Source organism: Mustela erminea, chromosome 12, assembly GCF_009829155.1.
Source record: "Mustela erminea isolate mMusErm1 chromosome 12, mMusErm1.Pri, whole genome shotgun sequence".
NCBI lineage: Eukaryota > Metazoa > Chordata > Mammalia > Carnivora > Mustelidae > Mustela > Mustela erminea.
Window position 1 is genome coordinate 93,417,096 of NC_045625.1, and position 25,494 is coordinate 93,442,589.

General features: G+C 42.8%; 1 long non-coding RNA gene across 1 annotated transcript; it reads left to right on the top strand.

Moving 5' to 3' along the window:
- The first annotated feature begins 1,077 nt into the window (after nt 1-1,077).
- LOC116570176 lies at nt 1,078-15,098 on the top strand. The gene is made up of 3 exons (XR_004277306.1): nt 1,078-1,145; nt 11,276-11,547; nt 14,989-15,098. It is a non-coding gene; the product is annotated as an uncharacterized LOC116570176 (long non-coding RNA).
- The last annotated feature ends 10,396 nt before the right edge of the window (nt 15,099-25,494 follow it).

The following is a 25,494-nucleotide window of genomic DNA, read 5'->3' on the forward strand; positions in this document are numbered from 1 at the left end:
CTTAGCCAAAAAGATGATTGCTCCAGAGCGATTTTCTCACTATGAAATACGTTTTCCAAGTAGCAATGGGTCACTTTTACAGTCATTTTTTGTTGTTATTTTCTAACCTAAAACAGCTTCAATAAATAAGAAGGGAACAGCCTCAGTGTTTTTGCCTATGCAGGTGACTAATGTCTCGTGTTTACTGAAGCTCCTGGAAAACCCACGGGTGGTAGCCAGGGGCCCTGTGGCCGAGGCACCCTCTCTCTGGAGTTGGCCCAACTGTAACCTTAATTATGGAATTATGGAATTTCTGATTGGCAGACTTGCTGCTCAACATCCACATTGTGCCTCTGGAATCCCAAACATTTCCACTCTAAAAAAAAAAAAAAATAAAAAAAAATGTTTCCTTTAGGTCTTGTTGATTCAATCAGAATATGTGCCTGAGAAGTCAAACAGTGGTAAAGAAAGGGAGAGAAACCCGAGTCACTCCTGTGAGGAAGCAATCCAAACACTGAGGTTCAAAGAGAACCTGTCTCTCCTTGACAGGTGGAGAAGCTCCATCGTCTGAGTTCATCAGACATGGGAGGACTTCTTCATTTTTCATGGAGAAGTGAATAGGTCACAAGACCAGTCTGTATGGCCCCTCATCCACAATGAGTGCCCCCAAGTACAGAAATGCTAGAGCACTGCTCTCAAAGGATTGTAGTTTCCTTCAGAGGGAAACAAATGCCCAGAGAGAGTGAGGAAAGAATCATTCAAGGTGAATGGCAAGGGTTGGGCAGAGAGTGACCCTCTGTGCCGCAGAGTCGCGCCTCTTTGAAGGGGAGGCATGGAGGCAGAGGCAGCTTTATGGGGGTGGGTGATATTTCAAAGCAAATTGGAGTGGGGATTTACTCTGCCGTCCCCTGGCCTGGGTCATAGCCTAAATATCCTCTGTGCAGTGAGATGTCCCGGTGCATTCCCAGCCTTCCTTCCTGCCTGCTTAGAACCCACCAGATTGGATGTGACGCCTTTGTTGGTTCTTTGGTGACATTCCGTACGTGTCACGTTATGACACTGAGCTCAGAACAACGAACTTGTGGCAGCGTGAGCTGTGGGAAGAGAATCCATGTCTGTTGTGCCCATCACACTATCTTCTTGCCCGACACTGTTGCTAGAATATGGTAGGGGCTTAAACGATATTTGTCGGAGACATGAATGAATGAGCGAATGAAGACAGGGAAAGGAGAGTCCCCTAAGGGTTGAGAAGGGCACGAAATGGTCAGGTATTCCTCAGCGTCTGGCGTCCAGCATCTCAGTCCTCCCAGCTGTATGTGTTGACGAGGACCGCTCTTCTGATGCCTGAATGTCCTTCCCGCCACTATGGACACCAGGCGATCGCTTGCCTTGTTATATCTAAGAATTTATTAGCCTTTTCTGGTGACGAGGGCACAGTTAGAGTTAGCGTCCCCACCACACAAACTGTGAGACTTAGTTAACCTTAGTTGTTGCCTTATTTTGGAAGGATGGATGTGGGATTCAGGGAAGGACAACTGCATCTCCATATAGTAGGTTTGGAGCAAAGGAGACAAAGCCAATTTCAGTTTCGGCAAATCACGTCTGCGGCTCAGCAGCTTACCAACTATTTGAGGGAAAGAGTGAAGGATGAAGGACCAGATGCCTTAAAGGCATTTTGGTTCATGACTCAAGGAAAAAAATTATACCCATGTATGGTGATAGAAATTAACTAAACTTGTGGTAATTGTTTCATAATATATCCAAATATCAAATCATTGTGTCGTGTGCCTAAAACTAATATAATGGTATACGTCAGTTACATTGCAATTAAAAAAAGACATTTGTGGGATCTGCTGCACAAGGAGGAAACCAATATGGCAAATAGGATGTGGACAGCGGCGGGATGTGGTACAGGCCGAGCAGCCCTAGACATTTATCAAAAATCCCAAATCACTGCAGGTCAGAACCCTCTCTCATCTCCTCGGGCCTTGAACGGTTAGGGGGGAGCAGAGAGGAGGTGTGGCCTCAGGTCGGAGCAATGACATCACTGCACGTGGTGGGGAAAGTCGGGCTCCGTCAAGGCTGAGCGGTGGGTGGACACTCTGAGTGACTGCAGCTGAGTAGGAAACGTGGATTTCCCCCGTGGAGGCAGAATTCAGTGATTTTGGAAAGTAGCATCCTGTAGCTCTGAAGCAAGAGTCGAGGAACTACAGAGGGGAGCCTTTACAGATTCTCGTGGTTTGGAGTTTTTGTGGACAGGGAGGCGTCTTTGTCATGAGGTTTCTCTGTGTATCTGTTAGAGCATCTTCAGGCATCAGGGATGGGCTGGGGAAAGCGGTCTTATCTCACTGTGTGGCTGGTGAATCTGACTTTGAAGTTTCCTGTGAAATGCCTCCCTCAAGGAGGTAAAGAAGCAGACACCTTTAGGTCTCTTAGAGTCACTTTGGCGTTGGAGACTCAGGCAGAGAACAGAGCCAGAGTCACGAGCTGAAAGTCAGGTTTCTGCAAGTGAGAACCACTAGGAGCTTTGCTCTAAAGGGAGCGGAGGAATGTCAACTCCCCATAGTCCAAGAAATGCCGTCTTACTCCAATGAGTGTATAGCTTGCTTATTGCTCCTCAAAATAAATAAATAAATAGATAAAATAAAAATAAAAATAATAGTATTTTGGATCTGAAGCAGTAGAGAAAATCGAGTCTATGATAATGTCTGCAAACGCCTGGGATGGAGAATAAATGCAAGTCACCCTATCCTGTACTTTATTAGTCCAACAGAGAAGCTTGCTGTAGGGATAGAAAAACAAATTGGGAATTTTAAACAAAAAGGAAACAAAAGAAAAATTCTAAAATAAAATAGTAAGTGCTCATGAGAGTTTCTCAGAACTATAAAGAAACAACCTCTACCTATTTCTACCATAAAATGCAGCTCTAAATCCTGGACAGATAGGAGCAGCTGAAGACTATGAAAGTAAAAATGATCTTTCACTAAAATTAAATCAAAACACAAACCATAAAACTGCGAGGCTTCTGGAGTTAAAAACAGAAGAAAATCTAGGTGACCTTGAGTTTAGTGATGAATTCTTTGGTACGACATCTACAACATGATTCATGGAATAAAAAAACTGATAAGTTGGACTTTATTCATGTAAAAATTAAAAAAAAAAAAACAACCCTGTGCTTTGTGAAAGTCAGTGTTAAGGGAATAGACAAGCCATAGAGTGAGAAGGGATATTTGCACAATGTTTATCTGGTCATGAGCTTGTCTCTGAAACATACAAAGAGCTCCTAAAACTCTCAAAAAGGAAAGAAACAATGAGTTTAAAATGAGCAGAGTGCACGTCACTAACGGTGCTGCCAATGAGCACGGGGGAAAGTGTTCAACATCGTCTGTCCCAAGGAGATGTACGTGAAGATAAGGAGATACCCCTGCATACCTATTAGACAGGCTAGAGGAAAAAGTAATGATAAATAAGCAAGAAAACTACTCACTGGTGAGGATGCAGAATGACAGAAAATTGCACCACCACTGCCGGGACACAACATGATACAGCTTGTAAGACAGAGGACAGACAGCCTGAACATAGGATCCGGCAGTCCTGTTGCAGGCATTTACCTAAATGGGGGGGAGAATTATGCCTACACCAAAGCCTGAGCACTGATGTTCACAGCAGCTGTATTTATGATGGCCAGAAATGAGGAGTAGCCAATAAGCCCTTCAGTACGTGAAGATTGCTAAGCTGTGCTGTATCCATACAATGGGACGCTTCTATCTATGCATGACTATGTGATTTCTAGAATCACTTTTATCTATAAAAAAGGGTTAAACTACCAATACACCCGAAGACGTGTGTGCGTATGTGAAGAGACCAGTGGGAAGGCTGGCATGGTTATGGATACGCCTGTGTGGGGAAACAGACCCAGAGAGATTATGAGAAACAACGCGTGCTCGCCAGATGCTTGCGGTGGGAGCGGACGTTTGAGCTGGTGAGGCATGGGGACATTTAGGAAAGTGGATCTTCTGTATCATATTGTGTTGGTGGAGACATGATCATAGCATTTATCCACAGAACTTTATGTCACAGTGAATGAACCTTCATGTCTGCAAACTTTTTAATAAAATCACTTAAGAGGTCAGGGGACCATAGGACGGAATGAGAATGACATGAGAATCGTTACGAATGAATGAATGAATGAATGAATGAATGAAACCACCTCAGGGAAGTGGGTGTGGGGGAAGGGGGAATGGACTCTGTTACAAACTCAAGGCGAAGGAACTATACTGAAGCCACCATAGTTGAGGGCGCTCTCTCCATGGCACAGTGAGCGAATGATCCCGGAAACACTAGTCACACACGCTGAAGTTGAGCAGCAGACACCTGGGTGACGCGGGGTAGGAGGTGGCTTCTCCATGGACGGAGATGGAGAGCATATGTGAGCCAGAGAAACGGGTCCTACAGTGCAGGTGACAACAGGGTAGAGCTGGAGACATCCGGACGGATTCATGTGTAGCCCAGCACGTGGCTGGATAGCAGATATGGAGTGTGTACAATCAGGCCAGTGTGTATGCGTAGTTCCTCACTCAGTCAGCTGATAGGAGCAGCGACACTGCCATCGTGAGTCCTTCTAGCATCCAGACCTCAATTTCTTTTTTTTTTTAATTTTTATTTATTTGAGAGAGAGAGCACAAGCTGGGAGGAGGGTTCATGGGAGAAGCAGGTCCCCGCTGAGCAGGGAGCCCCATGTGGGCCTGGGTCCCAGGAACCTGGGTTCATGACCTGAGCCAAAGGCAGACGCTTGACTGACTGAGCCACCCAGGTGTCCCCAGACCTTGGTTTCTAATGTAATTCTCCACTGACAGAAAGAGGACTCCTTAGAGAAATAGTGAGGCTAGGGCAAGACATAGAAAAGACAGCCCTGGAGCATCTCATAGTGACAGAAAGTAAGGAAGTTCTCCAAACAAAACAAAACATCTAACAATAACAGGGAGTGTGACAAAGGGTCACAAGACCGACTGGAAGAGCTTCCAATGGCCAGCGCTAGAGCAGTTGGGGCAAGGTAGTCAATCATGCCATATTGGACTCATAACTCCAAATAACGAATAAACACCCATGAATCCACACGAACACAAAGAAATGGTTGAATGAATGAATGGATGGTCTCTTGGCAGAAGACTATGAGCAGCATACGTAGATACTCCCACTCCACTTGTGTGGGGAGCATGTGATTTCCTGCCAAAGAGTACAATATTGAGGGGAGTTTAAAGCAGTTCTTTCACAGTTGAGAAATTAGGTGAAGTGTGTGTCAGCAAGACTGACAAGGTGAAGGTGAACCATGGTGAGCTGTGTTGGTAGTGCGGAGTACCGAGACGGGGGGAAGGACACTTTCCCCCAGTGGCCTTCCTCCCCAAGCCCTGTCAGTGACAGACTGATCACCAGGAAGCCATCAAACAAGCTCCAGCTGAAGGACATCCTACAAAACCCTAACCAGCCCTCCCCAGAACAGTCAAGGTCATCTGAGAAACTGTCCCCTTCAACGGGTGACATGACAACTAGATATAACACCATATCTTTGATGGGAATCTGAAACAGAAAAAAAAATAAACAAAGATCAAGTAAATCTGAATATAACATAAAAATACCAATATTGTCTCACTAGGTGTGACAAACCCCCATGCTGATGTAAGATATCGCCGACAGGAAACCAGGTGTGGGAGACGTGGAAGCTCTGACAGTTTTTCTGTGCATTTGAACCTAGATCCCATTTATATGAGGATCTGAACTAGTCTAACTCGCATAGACCGAGAGGAGAATGGCGGTCGCCAGGGACTGGAAAGAAAGGGAACTAGGACTTGCTGTTCAATGGAAACGTAGTTAAAGTTAGTAAAACGAGACAACAGGCCCAAACTGGAGTTGCTTACGCTAAGCCCCACGTCACCAAACAGAGACTTAACTGTGACATCTTCAGCTCTTCCAGAAGTCAGGAATTAACCAGTCAGTGAGGAATTGCCCAGTCGGCACTAGCTGGAGAGTCTGCCGGATGCACCACTACTGTCACCGGAAGGCAAGGACCAGCCCACATCTTTGCCTGCGACAACTCCCTTGTTCTGGGCTCCCTTCAGGCTATGAAAGTCTTTTATTTTGTACAGCTCCTCGGTGCTCCTTCTTATCTGCTGGACTGGATGTTGCCCAGCTCACGAGTCATTTAATAAAGCCAACACAGTCTTTAAAATGTATTCAGTTGAATCTTATTTTGTAGCAGTTATGCGAGTTGAGTGTTTTAGGGCTCTGCTGTCTATCATTGTTCCCCTGGTTAAAAAAAAAAAAAAAATTGTATTATGTGCCCTTAACAAATTTGCCAAGAGGGAAGATCTCATGTCCAGGGCTCTAACCACAATATGAAAAGATAAAAAAATAAAACCTTTATGAGTTTATCAGAAACAAAAGTAAGTGTTAGCAGGTGGATTTTGGGGAGAAGGCCAGAATTGACAGTAAACTTACTCTCCTTCCTGTTGTAGTGTAGCCTGGCATGGACTCAGAGACAGGCTCCAATCTGACCCTGTGCCCAGCGGTCTAAGGAGTAGAAGAGAGAAAACATACTGAAAGTGAGGAAAATCAGACAAACCAGGTGTGTAATTTATATACAAAGGTAAAGGCAAAAGGAAGAGAATACTTACAACAACTTTTTAAAAAGAACATATTTGAAGGACTTACAGTGTCTGAATTTAAGAATAACCACGAAGTTACAGTAAAGAGAGTGTGGCAGAGATGGCAACAGACACAAACTCAGTGGGAGAGAATTTGAAGTCAACCGGACAAGCTGATTTTTGACAAAGATGACAAATTAACGTGGAAAAGAATGACATTTTCCACAGATGATGTGGGGAAAACTGGATGTCCGCATGAAAGCAATAGCCTCTATAGAAAATTATCCAACAATGGGATGTGGACATAAAGATAAAATATAAGCCTGAAAAGGTTCTAGAAGAAAAAAAATTGGACAGAATCATTGTGATCTGAGGTTCACTGTAGAGTTCTCAGACATGACCAGAGAAGCATGACCTGGAACATGACAAAATAGTAAATCTGTGAGCTTCATCAAACTTAAAACCTTTGTCAGAATGAAAAGACAAGCTGGCAGGAAATATTTGCAATTTGCATATGGGACAAAGGACTTATATTTAGAATATACACAAAGAGCTCCAGCTTAACAATAAGAAAGCAGCTTAATTTAAAACACGGGTGAAAGACTTTAACAAACACTTGACTAGAGAGAACATACAGATGCCAGATAATCACATAAAAGATGCTCAACAGCATTAGCTGTTCAGAAAATGGAAATTAAAACCATCATGAGATACTGCTCTACACCTATTAGGGTAGTGAAAATTATAAACAGGAATAATCATAAGGCCAGTACCCATGTGGGCAAGGTGCCAAGCAAATGGGTCTCTCCTGTGCTGGTGGGAGACTGATGCGTGTATGAACTTGGGCAAATATCGAAGGCCTGTAGTGCATGAAAGAAGCAAATTTTGAAAGTTTATGTATTACTAGAAACCATTTATGAAGCATGCTCAGACAAACTGATTCTAGGTTGTCTCTGGCTCCCCAAAGACATGGATTAGGGAAGGAGGAGAAGGAGAAAATATTCTGGAGTCAAGAAAGTTGTTGAGGGCGCCTGGGTGGCTCAATGGGTTAAAGCCTCTGCCTTCGGCTCAGGTCATGGTCTCAGGGTCCTGGGATCGAGCCCCACATCAGGCTCTCTGCTCAGTGGGGGCCTGCTTCTCCCCACCCCCCCGCCTGCCTCTCTGCCTGCTTGTGATCTCCATCTGTCAAATAAATAAATAAAATCTTAAAACAAAAGAAAGTTGTTGAATGTAGAGCAACAATAAAAAGTCATTCTTACTGCACATTAATTTTAAAAATACAATGAAACCAAACTTCTATGCTAGTTTCTAGCTTCTTTGCAACAGTGCTCATGTGGAAGATTTGTTTGTCCTGTATACTTGCTAGAACATACATCTCACTCACTCTCTGTACATCTCCAACAATCAGATCATGCTGGGTTGTGTGTTAATGACCCATTGGCACAACACCTGATCCTACCCTTCAGCTTAGCCCAAGTCCTTGTGCACTGGTGCTGGGTATATAAAATCATGAAGAGAGAACTGTCCTACCCCCATGTTCATGTGCTCATTGCAACACCATTCAAGGTAGTCAAGATGTGGAAACAACCCAGATGCCCACTGACAGGTGAGTGGATACAGAAAATGTGTGTATGTGGTTCATACATGTGGTCAAGTATCGTCAGACTTCGAAGAAGACCCTGCCGGCTAGGCCAACGTTGATGGGTCTTGAAGACTTTCTGCTAAGTGCAATAAGCCCGTTACAAAAGGATAAACTCCGTGAGTCCACTTCTTTGAGGGGCCTGAAGCAGACTCGCAGAAGCAGAGGAGAATGATGGTCATCAGTTGCTGGGGAGGAAGGAGTGGGGAGCTGTTTTTAAATATGCTCGAAGTTTCTGTGACACAAGATGCATTGCTTCTTGAGGGCTGTTGGACAACATGTGCCTGTGATCAACAATATGGTCTGATGAACGTTAAAACATGTCTAGGAGAGATCTCATAGTAAACGTTGTTATAAAAACAACAACAACAACAACATGAAACCACACAAGGAAGCCTTTAAAAGTGGTGGGTAAGTTCAGTATCTTGGTTGTGATGGTATCGCAATGTACGTGTTGCTCCAAATTCTTTAAGACGTGCACATTAAATGTGTGCTGTATTTTGTGTACCAAGCATACTTCAGCAAAGCAAAAAAAAAACAAAACAACAATCCGTTGGTGACAGAAACCCTGTTTCCAGGGAGCTCTTATGACCCCAGATGATTTTACGTTAAAACCAACAAAAGCAGTTCAGCATTACCTCCGCTGTGAATTACAGCTTCCTGGAGCGGCAGCTCTCAACTTTGAATGTACTTTTGAGTCATCCTGGTGGACCTTCAGAAAGTCAGTGCCTCATTCCAGGCCCCAGAACCTGATATAACTAGTTTGAGGTCCAAACCTGGGTACTGGGATTGTAAGTGCAGCCATGTTTCGGAATCTGTGTCCTTGTGGATGCCACTGTGAGCCAGGTGTGCAAGGAAGAGTAGTCCACTCTTTATCTGGCAACCAGGCTTCCTGGGCCACATTTAGAGATTTTTTTTTTTAATTTTTTTTCACTTCATTTAGAAATGTTTAACTTCTGGTTAATTTTTTGGACCTAAAGATAAATTTCTATGAGAAATATTCTATCACTTTATAAGCCACATTTTGTTTCATTTTATTTTTTAACATTTTATTTATTTATTTGAAAAAAAGCATGAGCGGGGGAGGGGCAGAGGGAGAAGCAAACTCTCTGCGGTGAGCAGAGCCTGATGTCAGGCTCAATTCCTGGACCCTGAGACCATGACTGAGCCCAAGCCAGATGCTCAACGGACTGAGACCCGCAGGTGCCTCGCACCACTATTTCCATGCACCTTCATCCTTCAGCAAGGGTGGGTAGGATGTCAGAGGAGGGATCAGCCCTCTGAGACCATACATTGTGCACACTAACAATTTCCCATGTTGGAGTCCAGGTCCATTTTCGAAGCTCTAAGACTCAGCTCAAAACAAGGGAAAGTAGCTAACTTTCTCCTTTGGAAAACACAACAAGGCAAAAAATAAATAAAAAGCAAGAAGGATTTTTTATTAACCCTTTTAATTTTCCTTCTGCTACTCTTGGATGGAAATCTACCTTACCACAGGTTGGCCGGTACGTATTCCTCAAAGTTCCCTTTATTGTACGGAAATTCTGATGTTCCGTTGTGAGCTCCACACTGCACCGGTGGCAGAGTCCCAGCCCCCAGCTCTCTGCTGTCACACTCTTGGCTGGGTCATCTCACACAGAAAAGCACAATTATGGCTACTAATGGGTGGCTAGGTAGGTGGCCTAGATCATTTAGGATATCCCGTGGTAACCTTATGGGCCCTTAAAGGGGGCAAGAAAAGGCAGAGGAGGAAGTGAGGGCTTTGGAAACCTGGGGTTTGGGGGCATCACCCACGTTGCTCTGCCCTTTGTTGGAGCAGTTTCAGGGAATTAAGTGAGTTCCTGTTTGGGAGCGCACCCGCGATGCCTGGCAGGGGTTATCCCGGTGCATGCTTGAGAAGCAGAGGGAGAAAGGCGAGAGTTGGCTCTTCTCCGTCCAGATGGGTGTCAGGTCTTCCCACAGCGCAGCCCTCAGGGAGCCCCAGTGCGGGGGCCCTGTTCTGGAGCCCGACATGCCTGGCTTGTTGCCCACCTTGCCCCCAGCCCCACCGAGACCTGTGACTCTTCAGCCGGCTCTGCTCCCACATGACTCATGCGGAGCCCATAGCTGGGGAAGGATCACTCTGCTTTTAGCACAGCTGGTACATCTCATTTTGTTGTATTTCATTTTCTATTTTATAAGAGCCTCTATGCAACAAATTGAATTAGAGGGTTTGGAAGCTCAGAAAGAAGGACGTTTTAGAGCTGACATTTTTATCGGAACTGAGAAATTAATGTTGGGGAATAAAGAAACCTTGGGATAATAATTTTGTTAAGTGTTGCATTTTAGCATAGTGTCACCAGATTACATGTGTTGTTCATTATGTTTATTGCTTAGCATGCTCCCACCCTCCTAATTCTGGGTGTTAAATAAGTGTTTAAATCTTTAAACAGCTGCACTGTAAAATTTTAGATACTCGCCTGAAGACAACATAATGATGCGTGCGGTTCTCTATCATTGAAGTGTCTGGGCCCGTTCAGAAGGTTGTGTCTGTTGGGGGGCCCTCTAATTAGGCTGGAAGCCTCTATGGAAACTTCTCGGTGTTGCTGAGCCTGGATTCCTCATCACCCCAGGAGCTGCTAATGGTCTTTCCTGAAAATGGTACAGACACTTGAGATCGGGTAGCTAAAACAAAAAACCTTGGGCCTCGTCTCCCGTCCCACCAACAATGTGGAAGGAAAAAGAAGCTGCTTTTGCTAAAATGACATTAAGTATAAAAGCAGAGCCTCTGTCATGATGGCTCTTTCTTTGAGTCTTCAGGGATTTACTAGGACATTTTAGAGAAGGAAGGCAACTTGACTCTGATGACATTTCATCATTACATCGCCCACTTTTTGTCACCACACCTTCTTTACAATCACAAATTAAATTTCCTTTTTACTTTCCTGTACTCCTTGCTTCTCGGTCTCCCCCAGTGACACCTCCTTCCCTGCCCGTCTCCCCCAGTGACACCTCCTTCCCTGCCCGTCTCCCCCAGTGACACCTCCTTCTTTGCACGTCGATGTGTTCATGGAGGCAGCGTGGCCGTACTGGGTCAGGACTGAGGCTGAAGAAGCCAGGAGCGACCATGTCTTTGGGTGAAAATCTTACTGCTGTGGGGCATGTGCAGTCGTGCGTAGGATGTCTTGCTGCTGCCCTGTGTGTGAGGTGGAGGGAACACCCCCCCTTCACCTGAAGCTGGGAGGACCACTGAGGAGATGATCTCTTTAACTCCAATCCTTTTATGTCTGAAGTTGTGGAGGAGACCAGGTGAGCCAGATGCATCTGTCAGTGTCGTGGAGTGAGAGATGACACACTCCCTCAGGGTGGAAAAGGAGCTTAATGAAGAGGGTGACAGAATAAAGTGGTAGGAACACTATCATCGGAACCTGGGAAGGGCTGGGGCTTTGGGAAAACAGGCTGCCTGGCTGGGTGTGTGGGTACAGGTAGAAAAACACCCATGGCCCAAACCTCCGACTAGAAAGGAAAAGCCAATGACCAGGCCCAGCAGGCTGCTGATGCAAGCCTGTTCCCACAGACCTGGGGTCTTCACAGCTTTAGCTCAAGGATTGCCTCTAAGAAACATCCTTAGAGCTGAGGCCAGGGCTCTTCTGCCCAGCCTGGCTTCCTTCCCCCCTCATTGCAGGAGTGAGTTCCATGCCATGGTCTGATCTCTCTTCTTGATTCTTCAGGTAAAATAATGAAGACTCACTAGAGCTTTCAGCTGTAAATCTTTACATTTTTTGTTTTGTTTTGTTTTTTCCCAGAGAGAGAGAGAAAGAGAGAGAGCAAGCACAGCGGGGAAGGACAGAGGGAGAGGGAGAGAATCTCAAGCAGACCCTCTCCAGAGGGAGGAGCCTGATATGGGCTTTGATCTCAGTACCCTCAGACCGTGACCTGAGCTGAAACCAAGAGTGAACGCTCAACTGCCTGAGCCCCCAGGTTCCCCAGTCTCTAAGCGTTTAAGGAGAGTGATCTGCACATCCGAATGCAGAGCCTTCCAGCCCCGGCTCCCCTCCTCTCTACCCTGCTGGAGGGCGGCTCCGTTCTCTCAGTCCCCATCCATTCGGGGGTGCTCTTCAGAATCACACACTCATTCTCTACTCCCACGCTCGCACTAAAGGACCACATTCGCGGATCTCTCTCTGCACATAGAGCTGTGCCTACAAGGCAAAAGGAGCTCAGTGTCTTCACGTGTGTTCCGAGCTGATGGCTGAATGATGTCTGACGCAAACACATGAGTCCACTCTCAGGACCAGCTTCAGTCCCCTGTACCTGTCACCTTCTCAGGAGCCCTACTTGAATAAAATCTGGACGTGCAGCCCCAGGCTGCCTGGGTCCCCACCTTAAAATCTTAGAGTTGCCCCAGGGGAGGGATGGAGTCAAAGGGGTGGGGACACAGGCAGGTGTGCTTATTCACTTTTCCTTTCTGATACAGTGGTGTTATAAAACAGTGTGCTAGTACTTATCACACCAGTACTTATCACACCAGTACTTATCACACCAGTACTTATTACACCAGTACTTATCACACCAGTATTTATCACACTAGTACTTATCACACCAGTACTGATCACACCAGTGTTTATCACACCAGTACTTATCACACCAGTATTTATCACACCAGTATTTATCACACCAGTACTGATCACACCAGTACTTATCACACAAGCAACTGTCTCTGGAGCTCATGCCTTGGGAAAGAGTCTGCATAGTTTGAACATTACGCCTTCTGGTTTAACACTTTAAAACTACCTCAGCGTTTTAAAATTGAACTATACTCTCTTTAAAACAAACAAACAAACCTTTGCCAATTTGAATAAAAAATATCTTATCAGGAAATTTCTTTTTTCTTTACATTTTCTATACCAGACAATGGTCACCTAAAAAGATTAGCATTTGATTAGAAAGATATGTGTCATGTTTAGTGCTTCTCACACTTTTTAGGAGAGTGAAGGAGCTATCTACCTTCTCTAAGAAGTAAAGCAAAAAATTGAAATGGAAAAACAGAGCTTGAGAGGCCAAAGGGAACTTTGTGACCCTCCTCACTCACTTGGGAGCTGAGGCACCAGAGATCATGAGGATGCAGACCACTGAGCTGGAATTTAGAACCCCCGGTGAGTGCCTTTCCTGTCCATGTGCCCAGGAGCTGGGGCGGGGGGACAGTTGTGGGGGCAGCGAGGTTGGACAGGACAGAGCAGAAATGCCTCCGTCGGTTTTCTATAAAATGTTTCTGTGCATGATTTCACCTTAAGAAGGTTTTCCTCCTAACAAGTTACACTTGATCATTCAAAGCCATAATGTTTTGAAATCAAGGCAAAACTCAATTATTGGCATAATGTTCATAGAAAAGTATGCATGGCTTGTTGATCTAGAAAGGAGACTTTACACCATCCCATGAAAAACTCAGGAGATAACTCGGGTTTCAGTGCAGTTCTTGAAGCTTAAACGGTGGAGAAGTTTGATCCTGTGCATCCTGATTGGGTTCTCCTGGTTGGCGAACCATCTGCCAACACCAAGACTGCCTGAGGAGAGAGCCCGCTTCCTCACTGGCTTCAGACCAAGCCATTTCCCTCAACCACAGACACGCTTCAGCTTTGCCCAGGTGCTTGGAATATGCCTTCTGTCTCGCACTGTGAGTCGTGAACGGGGTCAGGAGAATAAGTGGGAGAACACAACGGAGGACCAAGTCGGCTTCCTCAATCGCTCGGAAACAGAACTTCTTCAGATTTCCCTAAAAGGAGATTTTTAGACTTTTCTTCCGGCTGATTCTTCCTTCCTCCCTCCTCCCTCCTCCCTTCCTTCCAATGGAAGCATGAATTCTCTTTCCTTCCCTGATGCTTTGGTTCCTGCCTAAATAGAGAAAGTTTTCCTGGTGCCTGTGCAGAAGTGTTGTGTTATCACTTAACAAATCCTTCAAAAGCTCTGAAAAGGGGAGATGCCGTGGGAAGGCCATGCCATCGACTCTAAGGGGTCGGAACGCATGTGGAGAGGAAAACGGAAGCTACGGAACATTGGATGATCCAGGTTTACACATTACGGAGGCATCGAGCACACATTAAACCTCCCACAGTCTTAGAAACTTTCCTAATGTTGGTTAATATCTTCCCGGGTGGCGGGGGACCCACCTTCCCATATTGAGAGACTTGTCCTTTTCAGGTATCTGACAGAACACAATGTAGGCAAAGTAAACTCACTTGGTTATGTGCCCCAGAAAGTCTGCCGTGTGCTGGGGCAGATGGCCCAGCCTGAGCAGCAGCCATCACACAGAAAGGACAAAGGTTGGCACCGGAAGCAGCCCGCACTCTGAGTTAATGCTGCTTTCCCGGAGCCATAATGGTCCTGCGATGGCATTTTCCCAGTGGGCTGTGGGGGCCTCTGTGGGGACTTCCCTCCCAGGCTGGTTCCCTTTGCAGTCGGTAAGGTACTGCTTTTCCTTTGAACGTGTCATTCCTATGGGAAAAGTCAAGTAGAAACTGCTCTTGACAAAGGCCACTTGACTGGAAAATCAGAATCCAGGAAACACACAGAGGTGACACAGGAGCAAACAGGCTTGATGAATGTCTCTGTGGTTCTAAAAACAAAATAAAACAAAAACAAACAAAAAAAAAGGAGTTATGTTTCCTAAGTTTAAAATAGTCCAAATACACACTATATCCCAAACTGATAAATTCCTAACTACTGATTTCATTAATTCCGTTCTCTCCACAGCAGGAACCATGCTGTCTCGCTACTACACGGTGACAGCCACGGACAGGAGTTGAACTGATGTGATCTAAATCAACCTGAAGATTTCATCTTATAAAAATATTTACACTTTCTGAAAATCATAAAACCACAAATAAAGCATCCGAAGTTTTCTTGAATTTAATGAGAGTGTCATATTTCAAAGTGTCATATTTCAAAGCTGGACATTTTCCTGATTTTGCAGGGCACAGAGGAATAGCAAAGTCTTTCTTCAGCTTTCCATCTTCATGCAGGAACGTTGAAGGAATTCTAGGATACTGATCAGTCAGTGTTCCGATTGTTCACACACAGGGAAGGCTCCTGCCGGCTGCTATTTTATTTAAGGATTTAAATTGATTTGCAAGTTACAAAAGAGACCTTGTATCTCCAGACAAATTATTTGCATTAATTTTAAGGATGAGGTCACTTTCCCTAATGGGGATACAAATGATGTTGTCCTACGAAAATGGAAGGAATTCAGGAAGAAGAAATTATGTGCACAAAGTCGTAGGGCAGGAGACTGAACCCAGACACCACTGGCTACCTGTCCCGGGGCTGGGAGCCTGCCAGAACACACCTGTTCAGGATTTCAGCATGTGGTGCCAATGAACCATATGTGTGTGTGTGTGTGTGTGTGTGTGTGTGTGTGTGTGTGTGTGTGAATGTGTGCACCAGCTCATGTGCTTGGCCTTCCCTTTCCTTTTGTTGTTGATCACTTTTTTTATGAGGCTCCAAGCTGATGGGAGAATTTTAACTGCTCTGACCAGGCAGAGAAAAGGCCAACGGCTGTGGCTCACTACCGCAGTCACTCACCTGCCAACCAGGTCATCTGGCACTGGCAGGCCTTGCGCGAACCCAGCTGCTGGGCCGCACTGTGGTCTGTGTAGCAAAAGTTCTAGCTTATTATGTGTGGTCCACAACAGGGCCGTGTAGATTTTGCCTTGTGTTTTATGACCGAGAGAATGAGAGGAGGTTTGGGGGAAATTTAAAACCAACAACAGGGTGCACGGGTATTTCTGCAAGACTTGGGTGCCTCCCACTGGTCTGTACACGAGCCAGTAATCCTTCAAGATCCAAGAATGAATCCTGAGTGCTCACGAAGTTCAGGCATGTTGGTGAGACAAGTCCCCCTGAAATAGGACAGAAATAGCACAATGCAGGTGTGACTTCTTTTTGAGAGATCAAGGAGCCACTGGATTTGTGACACAGATGAGGAAGGGGACTCATCGGTCAGTAGGGAGCCGATATTCACCTGCCTTGAGTTTGGTTCAGAAAAGAGGCCTGAGTCGAATCTCCGTGGGTGGAAAGATGGTCAACCTTTGCAGGATTCAAGAAGCCTACCCTCCTGTGCCACACCCGACCTGGCCCAGCGTCTAGAAGCAGAGGACACGTGGCTGTCTGTTTGTGGCTTCGAGCTAGCCTGGCAGAAAGGCAGGATTTGAGTCAAACAGGAAAGGATGAGTCAAATCCAGATAAAAAGAGAACCAGTCCTTCCTGCTATAGGGTATGGCGCAGGAGAGGGTGAGGAGGACATTTTTTTTTTAATTTTTATTTTTAAAATATTTTATTTATTTATTTGACAGCGATCACAAGTAGGCAGAGGGGCAGGCAGGGTGGGGGGGGGAAGCAGGCTCCCTGCTGAGCAGAGACCCTGATGTGGGGCTCGATCCCAGGACCCTGGGATCATGACCCGAGCCAAAGGCAGACACCCAACCTACTGAGCCACGTGGGGAACCAAAATGGGAATTTCTTAAGATATGTATGTTTTTAGGAGACTTTTCTATTCAACTTTTTCATCTTTTATTCTTCTCAATTAACTAAACTAAAAGCCAGACTGAACCCACGTTGTTTTATCTTTCTAACTCATCGGTTAGTTAAGATGAGATGAAATCTTGCCATTTGCGACAACATGGATGGAACTAGAGCGTATCATGCTTAGCGAAATAAGTCAAGCAGAGAAAGACAACTATCATATGATCTCCCTGATATGAGGAAGTGGTGATGCAACATGGGGGCTTAAGTGGGTAGGAGAAGAATAAATGAAACAAGATGGGATTGGGAGGGAGACAAACCATAAGTGACTCTTAATCTCACAAAACAAACTGAGGGTTGCTGGGGGGAGGGGGTTTGGGAGAAGGGGGTGGAATTATGGACATTGGGGAGGGTATGTGCTTTGGTGAGTGCTGTGAAGTGTGTAAACCTGGTGATTCACAGACCTGTACCCCTGGGGATAAAAATATATGTTTATAAAAAAAAAAAAAAGATGAGATGTAACTTGTCCACAGCAGGTCTAGGCCACAGACTGGCCGGGCCCCTATTAAGGACACAGTTGCTTCAACATATGCCAAATGGCCTTAGATAATCTAGGGAAAGATGTCTAAAAATGACAAAACAAATCAAGTCACTGGTGTGTGGGATGTAGTCCTTGAGTTTATTTTTATAGCTAATTAATGTGGGTTTAAAAAAATTCTCTGTTTGAAATTCTGGCTTTTCACTGATACAGGAATAATTAAAGAACATTCTTCCCTTTTATCTTGAGCTGTCCCATTTTTTTGAACCTTGAAACCTTCTTTTCCCAAGCTGGACTCTTACTACAGATACCTCAGTAGCTGCATGGCCCTCTGGGGTGTGGGAAGAACTGCCTAGACCCCATTTCAATATGTCACACTCCAAGTTCTGGTTTTCCCAGGCATAAGGAAGTGAGAGTTTTATGATGCCCTTTTTTTTCCGCCAGCTACAATTTATCCTTTATTATCAAATATCCTGGTTTCCTGGGATGAAAAACCCTTGGTCCCACAGGAGCCAGACCAGATTATATTGTTGGAAGGACATTCAGCAGAGCTGAGTTCCATGTGTTAGGGCCCATAGGATCCAAGTGAATGAACTAAGGAAGATGGTCCACAGAACTCCTCCTCCTGGTGGGACACCAGGGGTTGAGGGGCACAACCAACAGTGACAGTGTTCCATTCCAATGTGGGAGCTCCTGGATGGAAACTGGAGCCTCTCTCCCCTACACACCTCTTCCCCTCTTACCTACAGAAGTTTCATCTAAACTCTTTAGTCCAAAATTCTGTCTGAATTTCTTACAGACAGAAGCCCTGGGGATCACCCTTCTGCAATAGCAGCTCTTTTTTGAACCTGGGGACGACATCTTTCTCGGATGTCCCCATCCTTCTGTCATTACCCTGCTTCTGTTCTCTTGGGTTCTGTTGCCCTGTAGCTTTCTTGAGAGCCTATGGGCTCCTTGGGATTAATTTCTGCTGATTATTCCAGTCATATTTGTCTTCAGGAAACTGTAACAGAAAATACACCAGAGAAAGTAGAGTCTATCACACTTGAGGGGAAAATGATCATCATAAGTGGGACAAGATTTGTTTTCGTCTTAGAATGAATTTGAGCCGGGGTGGGGGCGGGGCTTGTTTCCAATTGTTTCCTAATAACAGAACAGAATTTCCATAATGATTCACTCTTTTTCTTTTAGCTATGTAAATGACTTTATCAAGATTATCATACCAAGTACGACATTACGCAGAAGGTATTACGGCTTCCACAACCCCTTGTCTGAAGCCTGGGCTTTCCTGAGTGAGACTGATGAGCTGCATTGTGAGGAGAAATCGTCACAGGGTTATTATTACCAATGGCTAGCAGTTTGTTTTAAATTCTACCTTCACTTGTTCCTTCTTCAAAGCTCTTTCCTCCTCTCTAAAGGATTTTGGGTAACATTTGTTGGCAACCAATTCCTTCAACTGTTGTTTGTCTGGCAAGCCATATCTCCCTCACTCCTGAAGGACGATCTCACAGGCACAGGGTTCCAGTGTGGTGTTCTTCTCTCCTTTCACCACTAAATATTCCTCTCCACTCTCTTCTTGTCTGCCTGCCTTCTGCGGAGATGGAGGATGTAACCCTTACCTGGATTCTCTCTAGGTAAGGTGTTGTCTTCCTTTGGCTTTGTTCTGGATCTTCTCTTTATCTTTGATTTTCTGTAATTGAGAATTATGTGCCTCAGTGTCCTTTTTGTTGGTTTTTTCATTTATCATGCTTACCGTTTTCAGAGTTTCCCCCATCTGTGGTGGGTGTCTGACATTAATTTGGGGGAAATTCTCAGTCCTTATTGATTCAGATACTTCTGCTCCTTTTTGTCTTTTTCCTGCTGGTATTTGCATTGAGTTACAACTTTTAGAGTTGTCCCAACTGGATATTCTGTTGTGCTTTTTTTTTTTTTTCAGTTGTTTTTCTTACTTTCCAGATTTTGTGGGTTCTGTTGAGTTATCCTCAAATTCTGTGATTCTTTTACCAGCCATGAGTGGCTTGCTCACGAGCCCACTCTACGGGAGGAGAATTTTCCCTTCTACCTTCTTAGAATTTTCCACCTGTGTCTGAAAATTCAGCTGACATAAAAGGTTAATGGGAGAAAAAGCACACAAGTTTTTTTAAGTTTCACAGAACCCAGAGCCCTCATGAGGAAGAAGGACCCAAAGAATTGGTAGATTCTGCATATTTTTGTAGCACGTTGAGTGAAAGGAGGGAATTGTGGGGAAATCACTAAGCCCTGTGGGGATGCCAAAGGGAGAAAAGTTATTGGAACAAGGTCATTTGTGTAGAATTCTCCCAGTCTCAGCTTCTTGTGGTTGGTGATAACAAGGTTACTTTCCTTATGGTTCAGAAAGGTCATTTATCACGTGAGAATTTCCTCTTCTGCTGTGATAACAAGGTTACTTTTCTTATGGTTCAGAAAGGTCATTTATCACATGAGAATTTCCTCTTCTGCTTTTAAGAGAAAAATCACAGTGTTTTCCTTGCATTTGTTATTGTGTAAGCACCTTTAACTCAAAGTAATCTGTACACCAAAGCGCTGGAAGATTCTGCTACTCATCAGGTCAAGGGCATTCTTCATTTCTGTTACAATGTTCTTTTTCTTTGTTGTCTCTTTGAGGTCTACAAACTTGCCTTTATAGACACTGCGTATAAATGTAATCTTGTAATACAGGGCCTTTTGCAGCTGGCATCTCTTACATAACACTGGGTTTCAGTGGCTCTTTTAATCATAGAGTAGTACTCAGCTGGATGGGCACTCCACATCTCGATTATCTATTCTGTAGTTAATGGGCAGGTATGTTCTCGCTAGTGTAAGTATGACGGACATTGTTGCTGTCACAAACACTCACATGCATGTCTCTCTGGGCATGAATGCTTTCATTCATTTCCTTGAAACACCTCGGGACAGGAAGCTGAATCTATGGTCAGTGTATGTTTAACTTCAAGAAATTGTTTCACAGGGGCACCCAGGGGGCTCAGACGGTTAAGTGTCTGCCTTGAGCTCAGGTCGTGATCTCAGGGCCTTGGGATTGAGACCCACATCAGGCTCCTTGCTCAGCAGGAAGCCTGCTTCCCCCTCTCCCTCTGCTGTTCCCCCTGCTTGTGCTCTCTCTTGCTATCTCTCTCTCCCTGTCGAATAAATAAATAAAATCTTTGAAAAAAATTGTTTAACAAATTGATCACATCATTTGGAAATTTTGCCAGCAATGAATAGATGTTCCAGTTTCTCTATAACCTCCTGAACACTTGAAATTCTCAGCCTTTTTGCTTACAACTGTTCTAATACATGTGCGGTGGTATCTCATTGTGGTTTTAATTTGAGTTTCCCTAATGAAAAATGATGTTTAGCATCATTTCATATACTTGTTAGCCACTACTGTGTCTTCTTTGATGAAATACCGATCCAGATCTTTTACCCATTATTTAATGGGATTATTGGATTTATTATTATTGAGTTTTAAGAGTTCTTTATACACCTGAGCTACAATTCCTCTTTCAGATGTATCATACGCAAACACATTCTATCTCCAGCCTGTCTTTCCATGTCCTTATAGTCTTGATAAGGCACAAAAGTGTTTGATTTGATGACGTCCAGTTTATCAAGACAATCTTACATATGGCCACAATTTGATGTTTTATATCAGAAATCTTTACTAATTCAAGGTCACAAGGACATTCTCCTATTTATTTTTCTGGATGTATTACAGTTTGAGCTCTTACCTGTGGGCCTAATGCATGTTGACTTAGTGTTTTCATACAGTTTGAGGTAAGGGTCTGAGTTTATGCTTTTTACATATGAAGATCCCATTGTTCCAGCACCATCTGTTGGAAATTTTCCTTTCCTTATTGAATCACCTTTGCAATTTTGTCAAATACCAAGCCCCACAAATGTAAGGTTTTATTTCTAGGCCTTTGGTTCTGGTGCATTGTGTGCCTTGATCATTGCAGATTTAGCATAAGTTTTGAAATCAAACAAAGTAAGCCCCTCAATTTTATTCTTTTCCAAAATTGATTTGGTTACCCTAGGTTCTCTGCACATGCAGGTCAATGTTAGTATAAGTTCTTATAGTAGACCTGATGGGACTACACAGAGATCGCATGGACTTTAAGGATTAATTTAGAGGTTACAGCCACAGGGACAATATTGAATCTTCCAATTTATGAACCCCAAATGTCTATTATTTAGATCTTTTATAGCAATGTATTTAGTTTTAAATGTATACATCTTTCATTTCTTTTATTATATTTATTCCTAATTATTCTAGTTGAAGCTATTATAAATTAATGTATGGTAATTTTACACTTCAATTGTTTGTTGCTTGTATGTAATACAATTGATTTTTGTATATTGATTTTATATCTTGTGACCAGGCTAATTTTATTAGTTCTAGAAGTGTTTTGTAAACTCCTTGGGATTTTCTATTTACAGAGCCATGTAAACCAAAAACAAAGACACTTTCGTATTTTTCCCTTCCACTTTATGTGCTTTTAATTTATTTATTATTCCCCTGTAGTGTATTATCTAAAATCCCCAGTACATGTTTAACAGAAGTGGCAAAACCAGTCATTCTCACCTTATGCTCAGTTTTAAAGAAAAAGAATTCACTATTTCACAACTAAGTAAGATTTTACTACAGGCTTTTGTATATTCTGTAAATCAAGTTGAAGTAGTTCCCTTCTATCTCTAGTGTATTGCAAACTTTTTTTTTTTTTTTTTTAGTAACTCGTTCTGGGAGACACCTGGGTGTCTCAGTGCATTAAGTCTTTGCCTTCAGCTCAGGTCATGATCCCAGGGTCCTGGGATCCAGCCCTGCATTGGGTTCCCTGCTCTGCATGAGGCCTGCTTCTCCCTCTCCTTCTGCCTGTGCTGCCTCAATCGCTGTGTCTCTCTCTGTCAAATACATAAATAAAATCTTTAAAAAATTGTTTCTGGGATATTGTTAAGTGCTTTTAAAATTTTTATTGAAATTACATGTTTTTTTCCTCTTTCTTCTATTATGGGATATTACGTTAGTGGGTTTTCAGATGTAACCCTAAACTCAAGAGGGCAAGTTCCACTTGATCATGATGTATAACCGGTGAACAAAGGATTTTGCATTTGTGAGGAATTTTGGTCTGTAGATTGGTTTTTATTGTTGCTTTCTTGCAATCTTTGTGTATGTGATATCAGGGTAATACTGGCTTCATAGAATGAGTTAGAAGTATTTATTCCCTTCTCTATCTTTCAGAGAGTTTGTAAAGGATTAAAATTATTTCTTCTCTAAATACTTGCAGAATTTCCTGGTAAAATCCCAATGGTTTGGACTTATCTCTGTGGGAAGATTTTTCTTTTTTTTAAGATTTTATTGCTTTGAGAGAGAGAGATTGAGTAGAGAGAGAGTGAGTGAAGCAGGGAGCCCGATGCGGGACTCGATCCCAGGACCCCGTGATCGTGACCTGAGCTGAAGGCAGATGCTTAACCCACTGAGCAACTGAGGCTCCCCATGGGAAGATTTTTAGTTATCAACACATATTCCTTAACTGTGAACTATTTACATTTTTTATTTTGTCTTGAGTATGTTTTAGTAATCTTTGTTTTTCAAAAAAATTTGATCATTTAATCTAAGCTGTCAAATTTATTGGTAAAATAGTGACCAAAATATATTCTATAATACTTAAATTTTCAGTAGACTAGGTAGTAATGACCCTATTGCATTCCTGATTCTTGTATATTTTTGTCTTCTCTATTTTATGTATTTATAACTTATAGAAAGATTTGTCAAAGTGGTTGATATTTTCAAGGAAGCAACTTTTAGTTTTATTGCTTTTTTCTATTATTTTTCTATTATTTCTTTATTTGACTTCTGCTTGATCTTAATCATTACATCTCTTCAACTTTACTTTGAGTCAGTTTTTTTCTTCTACTTCTTTAAAATGGAAGCCTAACTTATGCACTTGAGACATTTCTCTTCTCATATCGGCATTCATCAGGCATCTCCTTACTTTGGCTACGCTGTATTTTTGTTTTCCTGCAGCTTCAACATACTTTCCAATTTTCCTCTTTATGCCTCTTTTGACCCATGGGTTCCTTAGAAGTGTGTTTTTAAATTTCCAAGTATATGGGGATTTATAAATACCCCATGGTTGATTTCTAATTTGGTTTCATTGTGCTCAATGAACATTCTTCTATGATTCTAATACTTTTAAATAACAGGCTTTTAAACTTTTCTCATTAAAGGGCTTTCTTGGATGATGAACAGGAGGTCCTAAATAAACATATTCAGCAGTCGTTGGATAACATGTCCTGTGCTGTTTTCACTCATCATAAAGATAGTGAAAACACTATGATGTTCTCAGTCATTAGAGTGAGTTGGTCAATAATATTGTGCAACTCTTCATTCTTCCTAGTTTTCTGTCTGTTCTTTGAATCATTGAGAGTAGGTGGTGAACACTTTTTTTTATTTTATATATTTGCAGGCTCTGTTGCTAGGTACAAATAAATTTATCATTGTTAAGCCTTCCTCATTTTCACTCTCTTTTTATCTAATGATATTTCTCATCTTGAAGTCCTTTTTCTCTGGTATTAACAGAGTCAGCTCTTAGGATTACTATTTGTAGGGCACATCTACTGCCATCTTTTACTTTCAAACTATTTGTATCTTTGAGTCTACTCATGTGTCTTATAGACAGCATATATATAATATCACTTTGTATCTGGTCCTATAATCTTTGTCTTTATGTTGTGGTGGTTAGACCATCCACATTTAATGTAATTATTGGTGTGGCTGGCTTTACAGATGTCGTGTTTTGCTACATTTTCTTTATTGTCCTGTCTTCTTGTTTCTTTGTTCTCTTTGTCTATTTTCTATTATTGTAAGTAAGTACTTTCAGTCTACCACTTGAATTTTATTCTTAAGTTTTTTAAGAAACTTAAGATATTTTTAGTTATTTTCTTATTAGTTGCTTTAGAGATTATAAAAGGTATAATTGATTTATTAACATGCATCTGAGAATCATGTGCTCTGATTTTAGGTTCGATTTGCCAATTACCTCAATGCTGGGTGGGTGTCCAGGAGAGCCATGGAAATCTCTTTGCCAACACAGTAATTGTCCCAAGTCCTGGGACATAGGACCTATCATCAGCTTTACCACTGACTTTCTATGTATACCTCAGACACTGGAACCTCCATTTATTTATTTTTTTTAACCTTCCAGGTCCTACTTTATAATAACTATTGCATTTATAGGGTTTATGTAAGAACCAATGAACTATAGTGTAATTTTTACAAAGAGAAGTCATGGGTACTCAAACAAAGCTGTCCTCCACATTTCCAGACAGATTTATGGCTGCATACACTAGTCTAATATGAAAGCACACCCAGTTCTTAGCAGTAAAACGAGTCAATCAGACAATTATTTGCTCTGTTTAGAATCTACATTGTAACTCTAAAACCTCTACAAGATTTGACAGACATGACCTTGGAACAAATAAAACACTCCAAAGATTAATACGATTTGGTGGCAGGACTAATAATAAATCCTGTGTTTATTATAATTCACATTTAGATTTTGAATAGATTATTCAATTGCTTTCTATTGTGCTCAGACCATGCTCTAATGTGGCAATTTTACGTCCGTCCTAATGAAACGGGTTCTGCTTAGATCCGTGGGGGCTCATTGGCATTAAAACAACAAAGCAGATACATCTTTCTCCCCTAGTTTACTCTGAAAAAGACAACGGCCCATGCACAGCCAACGGAGGGAAGAGAAAGGATGGATTTAATCCATATCACTCTGTAACCTCACTGCAGTTTTATTTTTCAAAAAAAATCACTGTATCTAATATCCCAAAAGCTTACACAGAAAATGTTAATCACCTCATGTACATAATAATAAGCTACTTTATTAAAATCCAATTTTTATCTACTTAGGAAACATGTTTATTACACGTTTTTATAATTAATTATGCTTTAGTATTATAGAAACAAGAGTATGGATTTTCAATGAACTCTTAGTAGTCATATTGATCAAAGTTAAATCAATGGTCTGCCCACTAATGGAAGCATTGGATTTCCCTGTTTGTTTCCCTACCATCATGAAAACAAAGCCGGTGACCCCAGGGCCAGTATCACGGAAGAAGGTGAAAGTGTGCATAAGGAAATGAAAGAAGATCCTTTCCTCTTATGAATAGTGAGC